This window comes from Canis lupus, chromosome 15 (genome assembly GCF_003254725.2).
Source record: "Canis lupus dingo isolate Sandy chromosome 15, ASM325472v2, whole genome shotgun sequence".
In the NCBI taxonomy this organism is placed as follows: domain Eukaryota; kingdom Metazoa; phylum Chordata; class Mammalia; order Carnivora; family Canidae; genus Canis; species Canis lupus.
The window spans coordinates 18,720,501-18,739,729 of NC_064257.1; the positions used below are offsets into that span (position 1 = coordinate 18,720,501).

The following is a 19,229-nucleotide window of genomic DNA, read 5'->3' on the forward strand; positions in this document are numbered from 1 at the left end:
GAAAGAGGACTTCAACTGTCTAGTTCCATTTTGACCTCAGTCTATACTTTCTAACGGATTAATTTCTTTCCAGGGGCAAAAATCCCGGCGGGCAAAGTGATGGGAACTGCAGGCCTCTCCTGGAGCCAGGGGAAGGCCGAGAGGCCAGCAGGGCCCGCACGAGGGACTCCAGGACCCGAATGCCCACCTGCGCGGACCCACGGGCCTTCGCCTGTTTTCCTTCCAGAACCTGGAAATATTCTGAGCACGTTGGAGACAGTCTCCGAGACTAGTCAGCGGTCTTCCTGGTGCTCATCCCACTGAATAAATCCCTCTGTGGTTCACCACCATCGTCTCTCCGCCTCGGGATTTTGTCAGTGGCAAGTGGCAGAGGCCGGGCTGTTGGGGCCCCCAGGGTCAGAGGCTCTCGCACCCTTGGGCCCTAGGCACATGTTATGAAAGGCTCCTTACAGAGTCCTGCGATGTTAATGGGATAAATAATACATCCTTGCATAAAAGGGACCCAGCTAGAAGCTTTGGGGGAAAAAAGTGTATCCTCAATGAAAGGGTAATAGTAGAGAGAAGAAAATATGACAAAGATTAATAGTTTTTGTCCTTTTTTATGCTTACCACGTATTTGTGGAATAAGTGGATAAGGAATTACTGATACAGACCTCGAAAAACTCAAACGAGAGAATTATTTTTGAGAGCATGAGCTTTATTTGTCAAGCTGAGAACACGTTATGGCTAATTCACTAGTGTTTTTAAACAATTGATAGTGAGATAAAATTATGATTCGAACAGTCAGTTTAACACTAAGAACCATTTGCTTTAGAATATAACGTAACAGGAAATAAAATAACATTCAATTTACAGGATGATCTCTTTATGTTGTTAGGAAACAGCCTTGAAGAGGACTCAAACTTTTTCTTCTCTAGACACCAGAGTGGGCTTTATCTGTGCCGGGAGTTGCTGAAACAACCTTTCTGATGTTCAAAATCTGTATCATTTCTAATTCCACGGTGCCTCATCCTGCAGTGAACATAGGGTTTAGAAAGAGATTTAGAAGTAGCCACAACAGGGGCTCCTAGGTGGCTCAGTCAGTTAAGCAGCAGCCTTCGGCTGGTGTCAAGACCTGGGGTCTTGGGATCAAGCCTTGCGTCGGGCTCCCTGCTCAGCTGGGTCTGCCTCTCCCTCTTCCCTCTTACTCTCTCTCAAGCAAATTAAATTAAAAAAATCTTAAAAACAAAACAAGTGATTCCTCTTTCTGGAGTGAATTCTTACCGTGGGTAACTAATGACAGATTCCCAATTGCTCACATGTTTGGCTGACCAGGCAACCTGCAGTCTGAAGTGTGCTCTAGCCCCCAGCAACCTAGACAGTGATGTGGAAATGTTGGGGTTTGGGGCCGACAGTCAACAAAGAATTCTTGAGCTGCCTTCGGTGCAATAAGGCGTTTTTATTATAGCACAAGGACAGGGCCTGTGGACAGATAGAGCTGCACCGGGATTGTGAGGAGCAATTCATTGTCTACTTTGGAATTGGGGGAGATGAAGACAAAGGAAGTTTCCAAAAGGACTTTCCCTTTCTTTCTTTCTTTCTTTCTTTCTTTCTTTCTTTCTTTCTTTCTTTCTTTCTTTCTTTCTTTCCTTTCTTTCTTTTCTTTCTTCTTTCTTTCTTTCTTTCTTTCTTTCTTTCTTCTTTCTTTTCTTTCTTTCTTTCTTTCTTTCTTTCTTTCTTTCTTTCTTTCTTCTTTCTTTCTTTCTTTTCTTTCTTCTAAAGATTTTTTTTATTTATTTAAGAGAGAGAGAAGAGAGAGAGAAAAAGAGAATGGGGAGGGGGCGGGGCAGAGGGAGAAGTAGCCTCCCCCTGACAGGGAGCCCTATGTGGGGCTCTATCACAGGACCCCGGATCATGGCCTGTGCTTAAGGCAGCTGCATCCAGGGGCCCCTCCAAAATGACTTGCATACGCTAAAGACTCACAGGATCCTGGAGGCCTGATTGTTGTAGAGCTCCGAGCTCCTGTTTTTTCCCTCTAGCAAGGCATTAACTGAGATATTTGGGAGTTCCTGAGGTGTATCTTACTCTGCCCACCTCAAGTACTTGTCAGTGGGCTGCAGGTTATAAGGAAATTTAATCTTATCTACATTTCTTTTGCTTTTGTTCTCCACATCAGACAGCATCTCTCTTCGACATAAAATTGAACAGAACAGTTATCTCTATAATCTTTGAAACACTGAGACCATCTTCCAAAAGCCGTTGACAACAAGGTAAACAGCAGACCCCAAGAATGTGGCAGTAATTAAAAAAGGTGTCTTTCTCACCGGGCTCCAGCTGGATAGAGGCTCTAAGGTAGGAGAATATGTAAACTGGTTATGCATTCCATACTGACGTGGAGAACAAAGGCAAAAGAAGTGCAGATGAAATTGAACTTCCTTATAAGCTGCATCCCATTGACAAGTACTTGAGACCAGCAGAATAGGATTCCTCCAGAAACTCCCAACTGTCTCAATGTTAATGTCTTGCTAGAGGAAAACACAACCTTAGCTTGACAATAGCTAGGTCCTCTAGGATCCTGTAAGTGTTCTTTGTCATATAAAAGTCTTTTTGGAAACTTGCTTTCTTTCTACCCCCCAACTTTAAAGTATATAATCAATCTCTCCTTACAATCCCAGTGAAGCTCTTTCTGCCCACGGGTCCTGTCACCATGCTTTAATAAAACCGCCCTTTAGGCACCAAAAAAAAATCCTTTCTTGACTGTCCGTTCACAGACCCCACCTTCAAATCATTTCACAAACCATCCCAGATGGCGCTCAATGAAGAGAACTCAGGATTTACCACAACAGATACCAGTATGATCTCCTTAGCTCTGCATTTAAACTTCCATCCAGAACCTCTGGGTCTATAGTGTTGTCAGGTAAACAATATTCTCTCAGATAGTGGAACATTTTACTGAAAATGAATCTCCATTTCCATTCATTCACAGATTCACAAGGTGGAGGGACTTAAATGCTTCTTGGTTCTAGGAAAGGGGTTACCAGGGGGTCAGGAATGGAAGAGGTAGCAAAATCTTCCTTCGTCTAATACCGTATTACCTCTTTACCCAAGTTCTGCTGATGACCAGAATCACAATGGCCTTGAAAATGCAAGTGACTGGGGAAAAAAAGATCACAATCTCTATGGAGTGTTGCTTAGCATCTTTTGGACCATCTGGTCTTTAGTTTATTCATTCTGTTAAAAAACAAAATTCAACTGAGTAAATTTGAGTACATTTGAAGATCTAATTGACTTTGAGTGACTCATGGATTGAGTTGCCTGGTGTCGATCAAGGACAGAGATACTCCAAGGAGGTGTACAACATGGGAGGTTTTTATAGGAAGGAGGGTGGGGCAAGGAAGTATTAGCAAAAGAAAAGAAAGGATTGTTTCAGGCCAAGACATCTTTTGTTGGGAAGAGAACAGCAGCGTTTTTATCATGGAGATTACCTCACTAGTACTGATCAGAAAATTCCAGATGGACTGTTTAAAGGTCACATTCCTGAGATAGGTTGAAACTCCAATTAAGTCTTGGTTTGCTGGGGGGTGGGGCGGGGCACAATGACCCCATTTAGAGTTTTTGTCATTTCTTCCTCTTTTTAAAACAATTACATAAAAATATATGGAGTTCCTATTCTATTCCCCAAATTGTATTGGGCCCTAGAAATACTGCTTTGAAGGAGACAGACATAGTCCCCACCTGCATGAGAGTTTACAGTGTAGAGCTGAAGGACACTAAAGAGATCATTACAATCAACTATGGGAACCACGTGGTGCTATGGGAACGCCTGGTAGGAGTGTTCCTAATTCTTCCAACTGGTAAAATAGTACCGAAGCGGCACTCCCCTGGGTGGCCCATTGTGGAGGATGTGATTGCCTGGTGTTCAGTTTCCTCAGATGAGATAAGAGAGCTTAGGCTAACTGAATTCTAAAGGGCCCTTCTGAAGGCCATTTTTAGGCACACAGGCTTGAGCGATGGAATGTGGAAGGGGCCACAGCTGTCCCCCTGGCTGGATACACACAGGCCCGTCAGGGGACCCATCGCAAACTATCCAGAGACCCTAACTGACCAATGGCTACTTACAACCAGGCACAGTCACCAGAAAAGGGAAGATACCATACCTTCTCCCCTTCTTCCTTTCTACATGGCCCCCGCCCATGCCTCATTGCAGATGGTCTTTTTTTTTTTGCTGTTCTGCCCACAGCTCCCTTGCCATATATTCAATAAATTTTTATCACCTTTGTTCTGCCTCAGGTGAATCCTTTCACCACTTCCAATCCCTCCCCACCCCGTGCCACCAGCTCACTTCCAGTAGTTGCCCCATATTTGGGGGCCCTCCATCTGATTGGAGAGAGACCACACCTTCCATTGGTAAGGTGCTAAAATTTTATGTGCACCTTCTCAATCCCAAATGACACTTTTAAGGGCTTTCTCTGAAAGATGCTCACTCACCTCTCCTGGGAATACTCTGCGAATTAGGTCCCTGTGGCACACCACCTGGTCTTCCTTTGCACTTCCCAAAGGTCCCCTTTCTTGTGTGGGCCCCACGCTGGGTGAATACTACTGTCTTCTGGTTCATCGTGAGCTGTCACATGCCCCAAAAGTTCCACCTCAGAAGGTTGCATCCTATTATTTTCTCCCTGGAGTAACCAAGTGGATTAGCAAAACTCCCAAATTATTCTTCTTAGAATCTTCCCAACCGAAAAGAGTTGTATATTCAATCAGACATGTAGAAACACCCTCATGTTTTCCATAATTTCCAAGATACATATGCAAAAGACTTCCATAGTTGATGCTGTAGTATGGCTCTTTCAGGACTTTTTCCAACCCTTTTCTCTTCTACAAGTGAGGCTAGGCAATGAATATGTTGAACTCCCAGCCTTTCTCTCAGCTCAGAGTAGCTACATGACTCAATTCTGGACTATGGCATGTAGATGGAGCCCCCTCGAGGCTAAGAGGCCTTCTTGCTGCTCGGAACATGCCTGTGATGACTCGAAGTATGGCAGCCATCATGAAACTGATGGTTTGAAGTAGGGTTTGGAGCCAATGGCCAAGAAAGAATTCCTGAGACGTTTTTGGTGCAAAACACGTGTTTTAATCAAAGCATGGGGACAGGACCTGGGTAGAAAGAGTGCCCTGGCGTTGTGAGGAGTGGCTGATTATATAAGATTTTCTATCCTGTGGAGGAGAGGGTGGTGTTAGGGCTCCAGGAAATTGAGTCTACAGGTTCCTGGAGATGGCTTTTTTTTCTTGTAAATCATTCAGACAGTTGCCCACTGATGGAGACTCCTGTCCTGTATGACTGTGATTTCTATCCAGCTAAAATGTTTTTCCCCCTTCCTTTGTTCTTGGGCAGCCAGCAGTCCCCAAGGAGTGTTACACATATCCTGTCTGGTGGGCAGTGGAGGGAGGGGGGTGGGAGTGTCACTGGGTGTTGGCTTTGCCCTCAGCTTGCTTTTTGCTCCCTCATCAAAACCATGAGGCTGAGAGTTATCACTAAGTTTGATGGTGCAGGAAAAAAAAGAAATTTAATTCTTTTTTTTTTTTTTAAGAAATTTAATTCTTTGATGACATTTTAGAGGCTGCTTTTGCCTTGTGCAGTCTACACTAAACTTGGCATTTTATTTTAAGAGTTTATTTATTTATTTGACACACACACACACACACACACACACACACAGAAAGAGCACAAGCAGGGGAACAGCAGAGGGGGAAGGAGAAGCAGGATTGCAGCTGAGCAGGGAGCCCAACAAGGAGCTCGGCCCCAGGACCCAGGATCATGACCCGAGCCAAAGGCAAACGCTTAGCAGACTGAGCCACCCATGCACCCTAAACTTGGTTTTGTAAATGTTTACTTAATTTTTGTTTCTTGCAGATGAACATCAATCCTACTGATCAACTTCTAATAATAGTGCTGATCATAAATAAAAGTTTCATATGTAGACACTTCAGGGTGGCCTTGCTATAATTAGCAGGAGCCTGAAGTTGATCAGAATATGCTTATATGTGTTTGGATGGTATAAATCATTTTGTTTTGGAACATCTGGCTGGCTCAGTTGACAGAGCACACAACTCTAAATTTTAGGGTTGTGAGTTCAAGCCCAATGTTGGGCATGCAGCCTACTTAAAAGAATAATTGTGGTTTTTTCATTGCATTTTACCTTCTAAGTATGAGGTTTTGATCAACCGTATGATTGTTGTGCTATATTTTGATTAAAATGAACTCTATGTGGCTCTTAGTTAATTCTAAAATTCACTTTCACCCTTAAATAACAAAGCTTTGTCACAATTAAGAATATTCTTAGAAGGAAATATAGAGGGCAGCCCAGGTGGCTCAGCGGTTTAGCGCTGCTTTCAGCCCAGGGCATGATCCTGGAGTCCCGGGATGGAGTCCTGCGTCGGGCTCCCTGCATGGATCCTGCTTCTCCTTCTGCCAATAGTATCTCTGCCTTTCTCTCTCTCTCTCTCTCTCTCATGAATAAATAAAATAAAATAAAATAAAATAAAATAAAATAAATAAAATTAAATAAAATATAAAATTAATATAGAGTACTACATTGATTTAGGGAAGAATATCAGAGACATCATATAAAAAGGAATTTTCGAAAGTATGTCCACACACACTGAGTGTATGTATGTGTATGTGTGTCTCCCAGGATCACTAAATTGGAATAGACAAAATCTTTTCATACATAATAATCTATTTTTTTTTAAGTTCTTTACTTTCATTTTTTTGAAGGAGAGCATGCACGTGCACGTGTATGTGTGCAGGAGATGGAGGGGAGAGAGAGAATCTTAAGTAGGCTCCTAGCACAGAACCCGCTCCTAGCACAGAATGGCTCTATCTCATGACTCTGAGATCATGACTGGAGTCAAAACCAAGAGTCGGATGCTTAACAGACTGAGCCACCCAAGCACCTCTCTCATTTTTTTATACCATCCATTCAACAGGTATATTTTCCCAAAACATTGTAGATCAACAATGAGCAAGTCGCTTGCATATTCTTTAAGAAGTAACTGTTGTGGGCAGCCCAGGTGGCTCAGTAGTTTAGCACCACCTTTGGCCCAGGGCCAGATCCTGGGGATAAAGGATCGAGTCCCACGTTGGGCTCTCTGCATGGAGCCTGCTTCTCCCTCTGCCTGTGTCTCTCATGAATAAATAAATAAATAAAATCTTCAAAAAAAAAAAAAAAAAGTAACTGTTGTCCTAAGGAAACCCTAAATCCACAGAGAGCTCCAACAACAAGTGCCATGTTCCAAGTGGTAAGGGCTCCCCCAGAAGTAAACACCGGGCTGGGAGTTGGGGCATCCAGGGGGCGTTCATAGCTTTCATTGCCAAAGGCTGTGAGAAAGACAAGGGCAGAGAGGAGGGGGCCGAGGGGCCTGAAGGTCTTGTGTCACATGGCAGAGAACCATGTCAGCCTTAATCTTTGTCCAGCCAGACCTTGTTTATAACCACGTGTGTAGCCACCATCACAGTTCTGTCTGCCGCATAGAAGCTCCTACATCCGGTTCATAGGGGGAGAGCATAGGAAAAGCCCAGCATCCTTAGCAGCCAGTTACCTCTTGAGCATGTGCATTCAAGGCTGTTGGCCTCCCTGCTAAACGAGAGGCAGTGAAGTATGACCAGGAGGGACAAAATCATTAAATGTCCCTGTTTGTCATGTGTCCTTGCATCCTCATTTAAGAGAAAACTGTAAACTGAACTGTCTCCAAACATAAATTCAACTCATGTCCACAACTCTGTGCTTTACGCTGAATTTGCTAATATCAATAAGTTATGTCTGTTGCCCTTTGACATTTTCAGTGATTCAATGTATCAAGAGACTAGATTTATCTGCCACCAATTTTCAGTTCTATCCTCTCCCTCTCTGTACCCCCATCATGTTCAGAGAAAGCATCACACAGGGACGCAGATGTGTACCAGGACTGACAACATGGTTTCCTGGTCTCAGTGATCAAAGTTATTTACCAAGCATAGCTTTTACGCTCGCGTAAGGGACGCTTGGTTGAACGCCTGCCTTTGGCTCAGGGAGTGATCCTGGGGTCCTGGGATCGAGTCCCTGCATCAGGCTGCTTGCAGGGAGCCTGCCTCTCTCTCTGTGTGTCTCTCAGGAAAAAAATAAATAAATTAAACCTTTAAAAGAAACCAAAACAAACACTGGGTAATATATGTAATATGTCCAGATTAAGAAATAAGAATATTTTATAGGAATAATTTTCCCATTGCTTCTCTAAAAAAAAGCATCCAGTGTAATGTTGAATAGAAGTATCACACGTTGTTTTAGAATATTCTCCAATTAATCGAATACACATACACCTATGCATGTATTTGTTTCAGAGTCAATTTCTGGCTAGATAGTGTTTAATTGTGAAATATTTTAGACATACAAAAAGGTATAGAATAAGTATAATAGTCTCTTAGTACCCATTACCTAAAATAATATTTTGCCTTGTTGGGTTTCAGAATTCCTCACCCTTCACTCTCAGTGGGTATCATTGTCCTAAAGTTGGTGCTTGTCTTTCTCATGCATATCCCTACTTTTATAACATACGCCTGCACACATAATCCCATGCAGTATGGTTTTGTGTGAGTTTAATTTATGTAAGTATCATATGGAACATATTTCACAACACATCTTTTTACTCAATATTATTGTTTCTGTAATTTATACATGTTGGTACATACAACTGTCATTTATTTCTTTTAACTTCTGACATTGTATGAACATACTCTGATTTTTTTTTTCACTTAATTAATAGACACTTCTAATTGTTATTATTACCACTATCATTGAAACAATGGACATTCCTGTATAATGTTTTCTTTTAGAATGTAGAGAATTTCTCTGGAAAAAGTACTTAGAAATGAAATATAGTCATAGATGAAAATATAACTTCAACTTTCATAAATACTACCAAATTGCTATGCATAATTATTTGCTTTTCTTCACATCCTCACCAAGCTTAATATTCGCCTTTAAATTTTATCCATAGTCACAAAATAGTATCATGTATTACAAACAACTTCTCACTTTATATAACTTTTCTTTTCACTTTTTAAGTGATGTCCTTTAATAAATAGACTTTTAAAATTCTATTATAATCTAATTTGTAAAACTCCTTATGATTTGTAATTTTTGAGTCTCCTTTAAAATTTTTTCCTTTTTCATAAAATACAATATAAAATATTCTCATTTTCTTCCCCAAGGCTTTCAGGATTTTATTTTTACATTTTTGTTTTAGTTCTCCTTAACTGATTTTTGCATGTGGTATAAAGCGGGTATCAAACTGTATTATTTCTATATAGAAAACCCGTTGTTCCAGGAATATTGATTAAACTGTCCTTTCTGGTGGCTCTACAATGCTTCTTTTGTCATATTTTACTTAGTGGGTACTAGGTGACTATGATATTTATTCTGTATCTTTTTGTATGTCTAAAATGTTTCACAATTAAACACAATCTAAACAGAAATTGACTTTAAAAATTTTTATACATGGGCTTTCTAGTCTGTTTCATTGGTGTAGCTATCCATACCAGTACTAACGCTGGGCTTTTTTTTATAGGGGGTATTGAGATATATCTAGTAGGAAGATGTTCTGCATCTTCTCCTTCTTTTAAAAAATTGCTTGGGTTATTCTTGTCCCTTGGTTAATCAAATGTTTAAAATCAGTTCTCTGGTTATGCATACACACAAACACACACAGCTACTGGGATTGAGATTTGATTTAAAATTAATTTGGCAGGAATGGACATCTATAGGATATTGAACTTTTCTATCCATAAACATGGTGTAATCTCCCCACTTATTTACAGCTTCTGGAATGACTTTCCGTAACATTTCGTACATTTCTGAGCATTTCTATAGGTATTCTGAACTATCTAGCAATTGTATTCTTTTTAAAACATATCTTTTAAAATTACATTTTCAGTATTGTAGACAATTACAGTGTAATTGACTTTTACATATTGATATTCTATGTAGCAAGCATTCAGGATACTCATTAATTTATAATTTTAGTTGTGGATTCTCATGGGATTTTAACATAATCAAAATGTAGTCTCCGTATAATGCTGGTTTTGTTTCTTTCTTCCTAATCCTTAACATTTTATTTCTTTTTCTTACCATGATGGTTTGGATATTCCATATTGTTGCATAGAAGTATCACCGATTGTTTTTAAATATCTTCCAATTAATCAAATATAACATACACATGTGTACACATATATTTGTTTATTTTAAAATTAATGCATATTTAGATCAAATTACATGTTTATACACTTCTTTGCTCACAGTTGCTTCTCTCACTCTATGGATTCAATATATTTCTCACTGAAATATATGTTTGAATAATTCTTTCAGTGTGTGTGAGTGCTAAATCCCCTAACCTTTTATATGTAATTTCTTTTTTTTTTTAAGATTTTATTTATTTATTCATGAGAGACACAGAGAAAGAGAAAGGCAGAGACACAGGCAGAGGGAGAAGCAGGCTCCATGCAGGGAGCCCGATGAGGGACTCGATCTGGCCGGGATCACACCCTGAGCCAAGGCAGACGCTCAACTGCAGAGCCACCCAAGCAACCCCTTTATGTAATATCTTTATTTTATTCTTATTCTTGAAGAAATTCTCTTGGATATAGAATTGTAGGTTCACATTTTGTCAGCATTTTATGGATATTATTCAATTTTCTTTCTGCCTTTACTGTTGCTGATAGCAATACAACTATCAATTTAATAAGTGTTCCTCTGTAGGTAATCTGTGCTTTTTCCTCTTGTTGCTTTTAAATTTTTTCTTTGTCTTTGGAATTTTGTCGTTTACAACAATTATCAATGTATCTATCAATGGATTTTTTTTTATTATATGTAGGACTTGTGTGTTTTCAGTCTGTAAACTCATGGTTTTTTTTTAACTCATGTTTTCATTAACACTGAACATCTTTATCTGTTTTCTCCTTAAATATTATTTTCCCCACTCTTTTTAAAAGATTTTATTTATTTATTCATGAGACACACAGAGAGAGAGAGAGACAGAGAGAGACAGAGAGGGAGAGAGAGAGAGGCAGAGACCCGGAGAAGCAGGCTCCATGCAGGGATCCCGGGTCTCCAGGATCAGGCCCTGGGCAGAATGCAGCGCCAAACTGCTGAGCCACCTGGGCTGCCCCTTCCCCACTCTTTCTTTTTACAATTCCCATTAAAGCTTTGTTGACTCACTATGTCCTTCTTTTCTATCTTTTTAATTAAAAAAATTTTTAAAAATTGTTTTTAGTGTGTGTGTGTGCATGTGTGAGCAGGGAGTGGGGAGGGGTGGGGGGTGCAAAGAGAGACAATCTCAAGCAGATTCCATGCTGAGCTCGGAGCCTGATGCAGGGCTCAATCTCACACCCCTGAGATCATGACCTGAGCCAAAACCAAGAGCTGGATACTTAACTCACTGAGCCACCTGGGTGCCCCCTCTTTTTCTCTTAACCACTCTTTGATATTTGGTACCTCTTTATGTCTCTGTGCTTTATTCTAAGCTATTTCCTTAGAATTGCCTTCCAATACATTGTTTTCCTTGTAGCTATATAATTTCTATACATTCTATTTGTTTCTTTGTCTTCTAAGTATCCTTTATTCTTGGTTTTTAGCCCTTTTATTAAAAAAGACTTTATTTATTTGAGAGAGAGAGTGTGTGTCTACACAAGCTGGGAGGTGGTGTGGGGGACGGAGGGAGAAGGAGAAGCTGACTCCCGCTGAGCAGAGGGCCCCATGCAGGGCTCTATTCCAGGACCCCAGGAACAGGATCTGAGCTAACAGCAGACGCTTAACTGACTGAGCCACCCAGGTGCCCTGGTTTCTAGTCCTTTTATCTCTTGAACACATTAAACATTTATTTTATAGTCTTTTTCAGATTGTTATATTAGCTCCAGTCCTCATAGAGTGTTAATTCTCCTAATAGTCATGCCTACTAACTTTCCTGCATAGCAAATATCCGTGTAGTAATTTTTCCTATTGTGATCTCATTTTCAGTTGAAGATTTTTTTTTCTACTGTAAGATTCCTGAACTTTCTATGTTTTGAACTATTGGTAAAAAGCTCTTCTAGTTGCCTCAAGGTGTTCGTTGATCCAGAATTACCTCATTGTTATTTTTGAACCTAAGAGAACCTATACAAAGCTAGCAATAGACAACTGGATTCCACATCAGTATATGACACAGGCTTTAAGATTTTTCCAGTAGAGCTTTTTTTCCATTCAGCTTTAGACCAAGACAAACTTTCCTGACACTCATCTAGCAGCCTTTCCAATGTACCGTATATATGTAAAGGCATCTCAGTAACATGGCATCTCAACTCACAAAGACAAAACTTGCTCTCCTAACAGGGATATCAATAATCCCTATTTTCTCAGCTAGGATTCTTTTAGGTATCAGATTACAAAAGTATCACATTCGCTATAAATTTTCTCTTTCTTTTTGCTGATTTAGAATTTTCCTTTAATAAATCAGCCATTTATTTGTGTTTGTGTGCACGTGCACAGACTTGTCTGTGTTGTGTTATAATTTATCTAGAATTTCCACCTATTTTTTTACTAGGTTGGTGTGCATTCTTGACAGAACTAGGAGGTTTGATTACTTTTTGAATACAGAGACACTTAGGTTATATAAAACATCCCTTCTTGTGAAACTTGTTGCATTTCTCCTCTAGTGCTAAGCCAACTTAGCTAAGCAAGCAGATTTTCAGCCATGTGCTTACTAATGACTGTTTAGACCCATAGATCCATTTCTAAATCCTGATTTCTTAGCTAAAAAAGGGCTTATAGTTTTTTTCATAAGTAAATTTTAGAAAGTTTATTTATACTATAACAGTAGATTCATCACTCATATGTTATAACAGCTATTCATCTTATGAAGATATTTGAAACATAAATCTTAGGTCACTGGAGGCAAATTAAGTGTATCAGTAAGGAATTTTTGCAACATTATTTTCCAGGAGAATGAGTGGTTTTGATTGAACATCATTTATAAATAAAGATAGATAAGATTTCCTGCTTTTATCAACAAAGTGCCTATCTCATTAAAATGAAAGTAATGGGTGTTTAAAAAAATTTGAGTTTCCACACTTGTCTATTTAATGTACATGCTTTTAAGAATATTGATCTAAGGTCATTACTTAAAACCCATTCTTTTAAAAAATATTTTATTTATTTATTTGAGAGAGAGAGAACATGTGTGCCAGTGCACACACGAGCAGAGGAAGGGGTGGAGGGAGAGGGAAGGAGAGAATCTCAAGCAGACTCTGAGCTGAGTGCAGAGCCTGATATGGGGCTTGATGTCATGACCCTGAAATCATGACCCTAGCTGAAACCAAGAATCGGACACTTAACCAGCAGAGACACCCAGGTACCTCTAAAATCTATTCTTTTTATATCACAAAACACTTAAGTACCCACATGTCAGTCACTGTGGAAACATGAAAATGACATTGTCCTTAATTAAAGAATGACCCAATCATAGACACAAACATGTAAACAAATGATTATAATGTATTTTGATAGATGTCACATTAGAGGTATATACACGATCCAAATTCATGGAATCATAGGGGAGGAGGGTGATTCTGCAGAAAACTTCACCAGAGTGTCATGTTTAACCTATAGTTTTGAAGGCTGATGAGTGAGGGACTAGAAAAATTCAGAACTATTCAGCTTGGAGTAGAAGTGAGGAGTGGTAGAAAGATAGGCTGGGGTCAGATTAGGGAAGACCTTGAATGCCATGCTAAAAACATCAAAATTTATCCTGGAGATGGTGGAAAGCCATCTCCAGGGTAGATGATGTGGTCAGATTTCATTTTAGATAAATAACAAATTTGGAGAGTCAAATCTAGGAATAAGAAGACAAATTAGGCAAGAACATTCCCAGTCCAGATAAAGGGCTATAGCAATGGGGATGAAGGTAGAGGGAACAGAGCTGAGAAATATTTAGGAAGTAAAATTATCAGAGCTTGGACACTGATAATATGTAGTCAAGAACTTAAGGGTAAAGAAGTCTCAAGTGACTCCAAGGCTTTTGGCTTCAGTGATGTAGGGGATACTAGTGCTATTTTATTTTTGTATTTTATTTCATTTGTTAAGTTTTATTTTAATTCTGATAGTTAACATACAGTGTTATATTAGTTTCAGATGTACAATATAGTAATTCAACACTTCCATACATCACCTGATGCTTATCCCTAGTGTACTGCATAATCCCCACCACCTGTTTAATCCATCCCCCTCCCCCCCAGTCATCTCTGTTCTGGTAACTGTCAGTTTGTTCTCTACAAACTGTTGTTAAGAGTCTGTTTCTTGGTTTGTCTCTCTTTTATTTTTTTACCCTTTATTTGTTGGTTTTGTTTCTTAAATTCCACATATGAGTGAAATCATACAGTATTTGCCTTTCTCTGACTGACTTATTTCACTTAGCATTATACTCTAACTCCATCCATGTCATTGCAAATGGCAAGATTTCATTCTTTTTTATGGCTGAGTAATATTCTGTTATATATATGTTATATATAACATATATATAACACACATATATAACATATATATTAACTGATATATACATATACATATATATAACATATATATATGTTAACATATATATAATATATATATATGTTAACTGAGATTAGAAAACAGAAAAAGTGGGACGCCTGGGTGGCTCAGTGATTGAGCAACTGCCTTTGACTCAGGGCATGATCCCAGAGTCCCAGAATCAAGTCCTGTGTTGGGCTCCCTGCATGGAGCCTGCTTCTCCCTTTGCCTGTGTCTCTGCCTCTCTCTCTGTGTGTCTCTCGTGAATAAATAAATAAAATCTTTTTTAAAAAAAGGCAGAAAAAGAGTAGATGTGTGGAAACTAATGAGTGCCTAGGCGAATCCAGATGTATATTCTTAATGCCCAGGAGAGAAGGAAGGGCTAGAGACTGAGATTTTTGCATCATTAATAGATAGATATGGACAACATCACAGAGAACCAAGTATATCTGAGGACAGCATGCAGAGTAGAAGTGACCTGGGATCCAGATTCTAGAAGTCATCGGTATTTGAGAACAAATGGATGATGAGACAAAAGGGAAGTATTAAGAAGAAAGTCCTAGAAGTCAAAACACAGAATTTTATTTTATTTTATTTTATTTTATTTTATTTTATTTTAAAACACAGAATTTTAATAAGGAAGTGTGTGTGTATGTTGTATTTCTAACACAAGTCCCATTTTGATACTTCTAAGATTCATCAATTCACTCTATCTTTACTCTTTATAAGAACTGATGGGTAGCTGGGACTCTACCTAGAAATCGAGATGAACAGCAAATAAACAAAACCTTGAAATTCTTAAGCAAATAGTTCTGGAAAAGAATGAGAATTTCATCACAGATCTCATTTTCCTATCAGCCAGCGAGATGCCACCATTATTGTTAATGGTTATTGTTGTTAATAGAAGAGTTAAAAAAAACTCTCTTGAGGAGAAAGACATCACTTTACCGGTAAAGTAAGTAACTAAAACTCCCTACTATTATGCAAATTGAAAACCAGGAGGTACATTTTAATTAAAAATATTTATAGCAATGGAATACCAGCTGCTAGTTTCTCTCACCACTCATGAATGTGTTTTGCAGCTGGCCATAATTCTCTCTTATTTCAATCAGCTTAAGCAATAATAACAGCTGTTCATTAGGCAGGGTCCATTTTATTAGCACCCATGTGATATGCAGTAACTGGTAAAGAAGTCTTTAATATGAATGATTTTTAGGAGAACCACGCTTTGATTTGATGGGCCGTTGCTTAAAGAAGGTTTGTTTCTATAAGTAAGAAAAAAACTCCTACGGCCTTAAAAGTGTCTCCATCTTCTGTAAGGCTAAAACATTTCCATGCATTTCCTAATCTATTCATTTAAAACCGTAGGAACATCTTAGACCACGTTAAACCTAACAGGAGGAGAACTGGGAGACACTAATGAGTGTACACGAGAACGACATTGATGCAATATTTATGGTGTTTCTTTAGAGACCGTGTCCTTACAAATACCAGCAATCTCCTTCATCAGTGCAAAATACCTCTGAGTCCAGGGGCTAATCACAGCTGTTTATTTGTTTTGGTTTGTTTACGCATTTGGCCAGCATTTGTGTGTCTAGTAAGATGTTCTGTTCTAGTTAGTGGAAAGCAGAAAAATCAGACAACTCAATGGAATGAACTCAAGTTGGTTCATGGTTTCAGAAACCATCCACACACATTACGATAAGGACCTTAACAAATTTTTGACCCGTGTTAACAGAAGAAAGTGATGACTCAAGTGAAGAGGATCCATAGTAGAGCCTGCTATGAAGGCAGATTGAAGGCAATCTTGCTCTGCTCTCTACTCACAGGGAGTAAAACTGATCTGGTTAGTAGGACTTAATAACAGAAGGAAAAAGTGCTTTCTTCAAGAAAAACGTGAAATAAGTAAAAAAGTTATATAAAACATGAGCAGATCCTAATAGAGTTCATGTTCCTGTTGTCAGGGCGACAGCAATAGCAGAATTGAAACTTCGTTTTCTTAAGCAGATCAAAGATACCCCTAGATGGGACAGCTCAGGTCTCTGTGCCCTGGACTCCTTTCTAAAAATATCCCCAGCGTCCAGTTATTAGAAACCATTATTTATGGAATTCCACTACATACCAAAGGTCAATACCACAATCCTTTGTGGTATTCCCCAAATGTCTTATAAATTTATTTATTTTTTACTTGAAACGTGTATTGAATTATAAAAAAGAGTGACAAAAGAATGTGTCTTTTTTTCTGACCGATGTGTTCCTTTTGCTCAAAAGAGAAAACAACAAGGGATATTTTAAGGTAGTTTTCTTTTCCTTCATCTTTAAGTATGACGCTCCTTACATATGGGCATTTCTTTTTGAACAAAATGAAACAGATTCTGAAATTATATGTGGACTAAAGAGGGCAAGCAAGAAGCAGGAGACTGGAAACCAAGCAGCCTGAGTCTGAAGCAGGAGTTTCTTGCGGCCACTCTTACATCTGCAGAGACCCAGCCCGAGCTTGGAGGGGGTCGGTTTCAAAAGTCTGATTAAATCTGCAGCCAAGGATCTCTGTCCTTATCAGTCTTTATTTGATGGGAGAGGAAGGAGATTTGATTCGTTTTCTATTTACAAGTAAAATGAAGGGGCTCGGATGACTTTAAAGGGCTCTTCCTATCTAATTTTCTTCGAAAACATTGAGCGCCTCCATCTGAGTGGCTGTTCTAAATTTACACAGGCAGGCATGGAAATAGTCAGGAAGCCAAATTTACTTCTAAGTGGGCCAGAAACTTCATTTTAAAATAGAGGGGAATTGGCAGGAAATAGGAATGAAGCCAGAGCAATTTTAAAAGGAGAGGAGCATTTGATTTTTTTTTTTTTTAAGAGTAGAGTGGAGAAACAAAATTAAGGAGAATAAGTTAGAGGGAGAACTTTTAATAGTGGGAGGCTTTTGTTATTTCATTGATATGCTTAGAATAACTGGTTTAAAGCAGCTTGACTCTGCTTATTTTAGTACAAAGCAAAAAATACAAATATGGGGCTTTGAGATAAAAACTTAACAAGCAGAAATGGTAATAACAGAACTCTTCATTCTATTAAGTTTCACTGGACATCCCCATTGAGACTACTTACTGGGTTCTGTGTAATCCTCATGTTTATAAAAGGACAAGCTCATGATTTTCTGATCAGATCAAGACAGAATAATTAAAGTGTGCAAAGTGCAAGTGGTTATCCCTGCTCTAATTCTGTAAACGCCAGGGGGATTACCAATTAAAGATGCCCTCTCCATCTGCTATGAAAAAATTTACATCTTGGAAGCTTGCTGAATTTTTATTATCCCAAATTCCCTGTTTCCTAACACCCTCTTCTACAAACTATTTTTCATTCTTGGATAAACTTTTATGAACGTGATACACATCTCGATTCATGAAGTTATAAGCAAACCACAGTCCTTGGAGCAAAAAGGGAGGAGTTGTATGATACTAAAGATCAGGTTTTTTTTTTTTTTTTTTTACATTTTTTTAAAGCCAACTTGTATCTGCTTGACTTGTGTCTACTTCTGTTGCATTTATCCTTTATTTGCATTGTTTTTTGAATATGCAAGCTATACTTCAAGGAGGGTAGTCACACCACTTCTGTTAAGAATTATTTTAGGCTTAGAAAGAGGAGGGAAAGAAAGAAAGAAGAGGTCAGTTAGAAAGGAAATTGCTAATTATTTCTTTGTGTTCCTTTCTTCTAACTTCTGGCTCTCCTTGGATTGCCCGGGAGGAGATGGAATGAAAGGGGAAAGAATTCCAAGCAGCCGAAATTGAACAGAACCTGTGGGGCTTGAACGATAACTCAACTAGAAAGGAAGAGAATAGGTATAATGGAATAAATGTAAATTGATGAACTTTAATTAGCTCTCTCAATTCGATCGTAGAACTCTATAATTTACTATGAGGAGTTGAATAGAAAAATTTCTGGAATTTAAAATTTCTCTGCTTACTAAAGATCTGTTCCTTTATTCACTTACATGAAAATTGAGAGGGGCACCTTGATGGCTCAGACCGTTAAGTGTCTTCCTTTGGCTCAGGTCATGATCCTGGGGTTCTGGGATGGATCCCGCATTGGACTCCCTGCTTCTTCCTCTCCCTCTGCCTGCTGCTCCCCCTGCTTGTGCCCTCTTGCTTGCTCTCTCAAATAAATAAATAAAATCTTTAAAAAAAATTAAACAAATAAGTAAATGAAAATCGAGGCAAGCCTCAATCTCAAAAAGTTTCTGGGAGGGTCATGAGTTCGAGCCATTACACCTCATACTGGGTGTGGTGCCAAGTTAAAAACAAGCCCAAAATGTTTCTGAGTAAAAATATGTCCAATTATTTATAAAGAGAGCCAATTGTGTAGATATAAACTTGACTTATCAATCTTGGTCTTAGTTTTGTTTTCATGTAACTCATTCTGTCTGAAACTTGGTATAAGCAAAAAAAATACTCTTTTCTCATTAGTAGGAAAAATATCTTGCTTTATGTACTTTCATCAAGTACTTAGGGACCTGATGTTATTTTTATTTAATAAACAGGAGGTTTGTTGTTTTGTATTAAATGAAAGCCAGTATTTCTGGAATACTAGACTCTCAGCCTGCAATTTTCTTCCCAGCTCTATAAAAAGGTAAGGGAGGAAAAAAATAACTGGGAGGAAAAA

The 19,229-nt window shown here is 38.8% G+C and overlaps 1 long non-coding RNA gene across 1 annotated transcript in view; it reads right to left on the reverse strand.

Annotated features, from left to right (window-relative positions):
- Positions 1-676: 676 nt before the first annotated feature.
- LOC118350862 (uncharacterized) overlaps positions 677-19,229 on the reverse strand; it is a 32,259-nt gene continuing 13,706 nt past the window's right edge. The window contains exons 2-3 of the long non-coding RNA XR_004805460.2: positions 4,468-4,655; positions 677-1,011 (exon numbers count right to left, since the gene is read on the reverse strand). This is a non-coding gene — a long non-coding RNA (uncharacterized LOC118350862). The remainder of the gene's footprint in view (positions 1,012-4,467; positions 4,656-19,229) is intronic.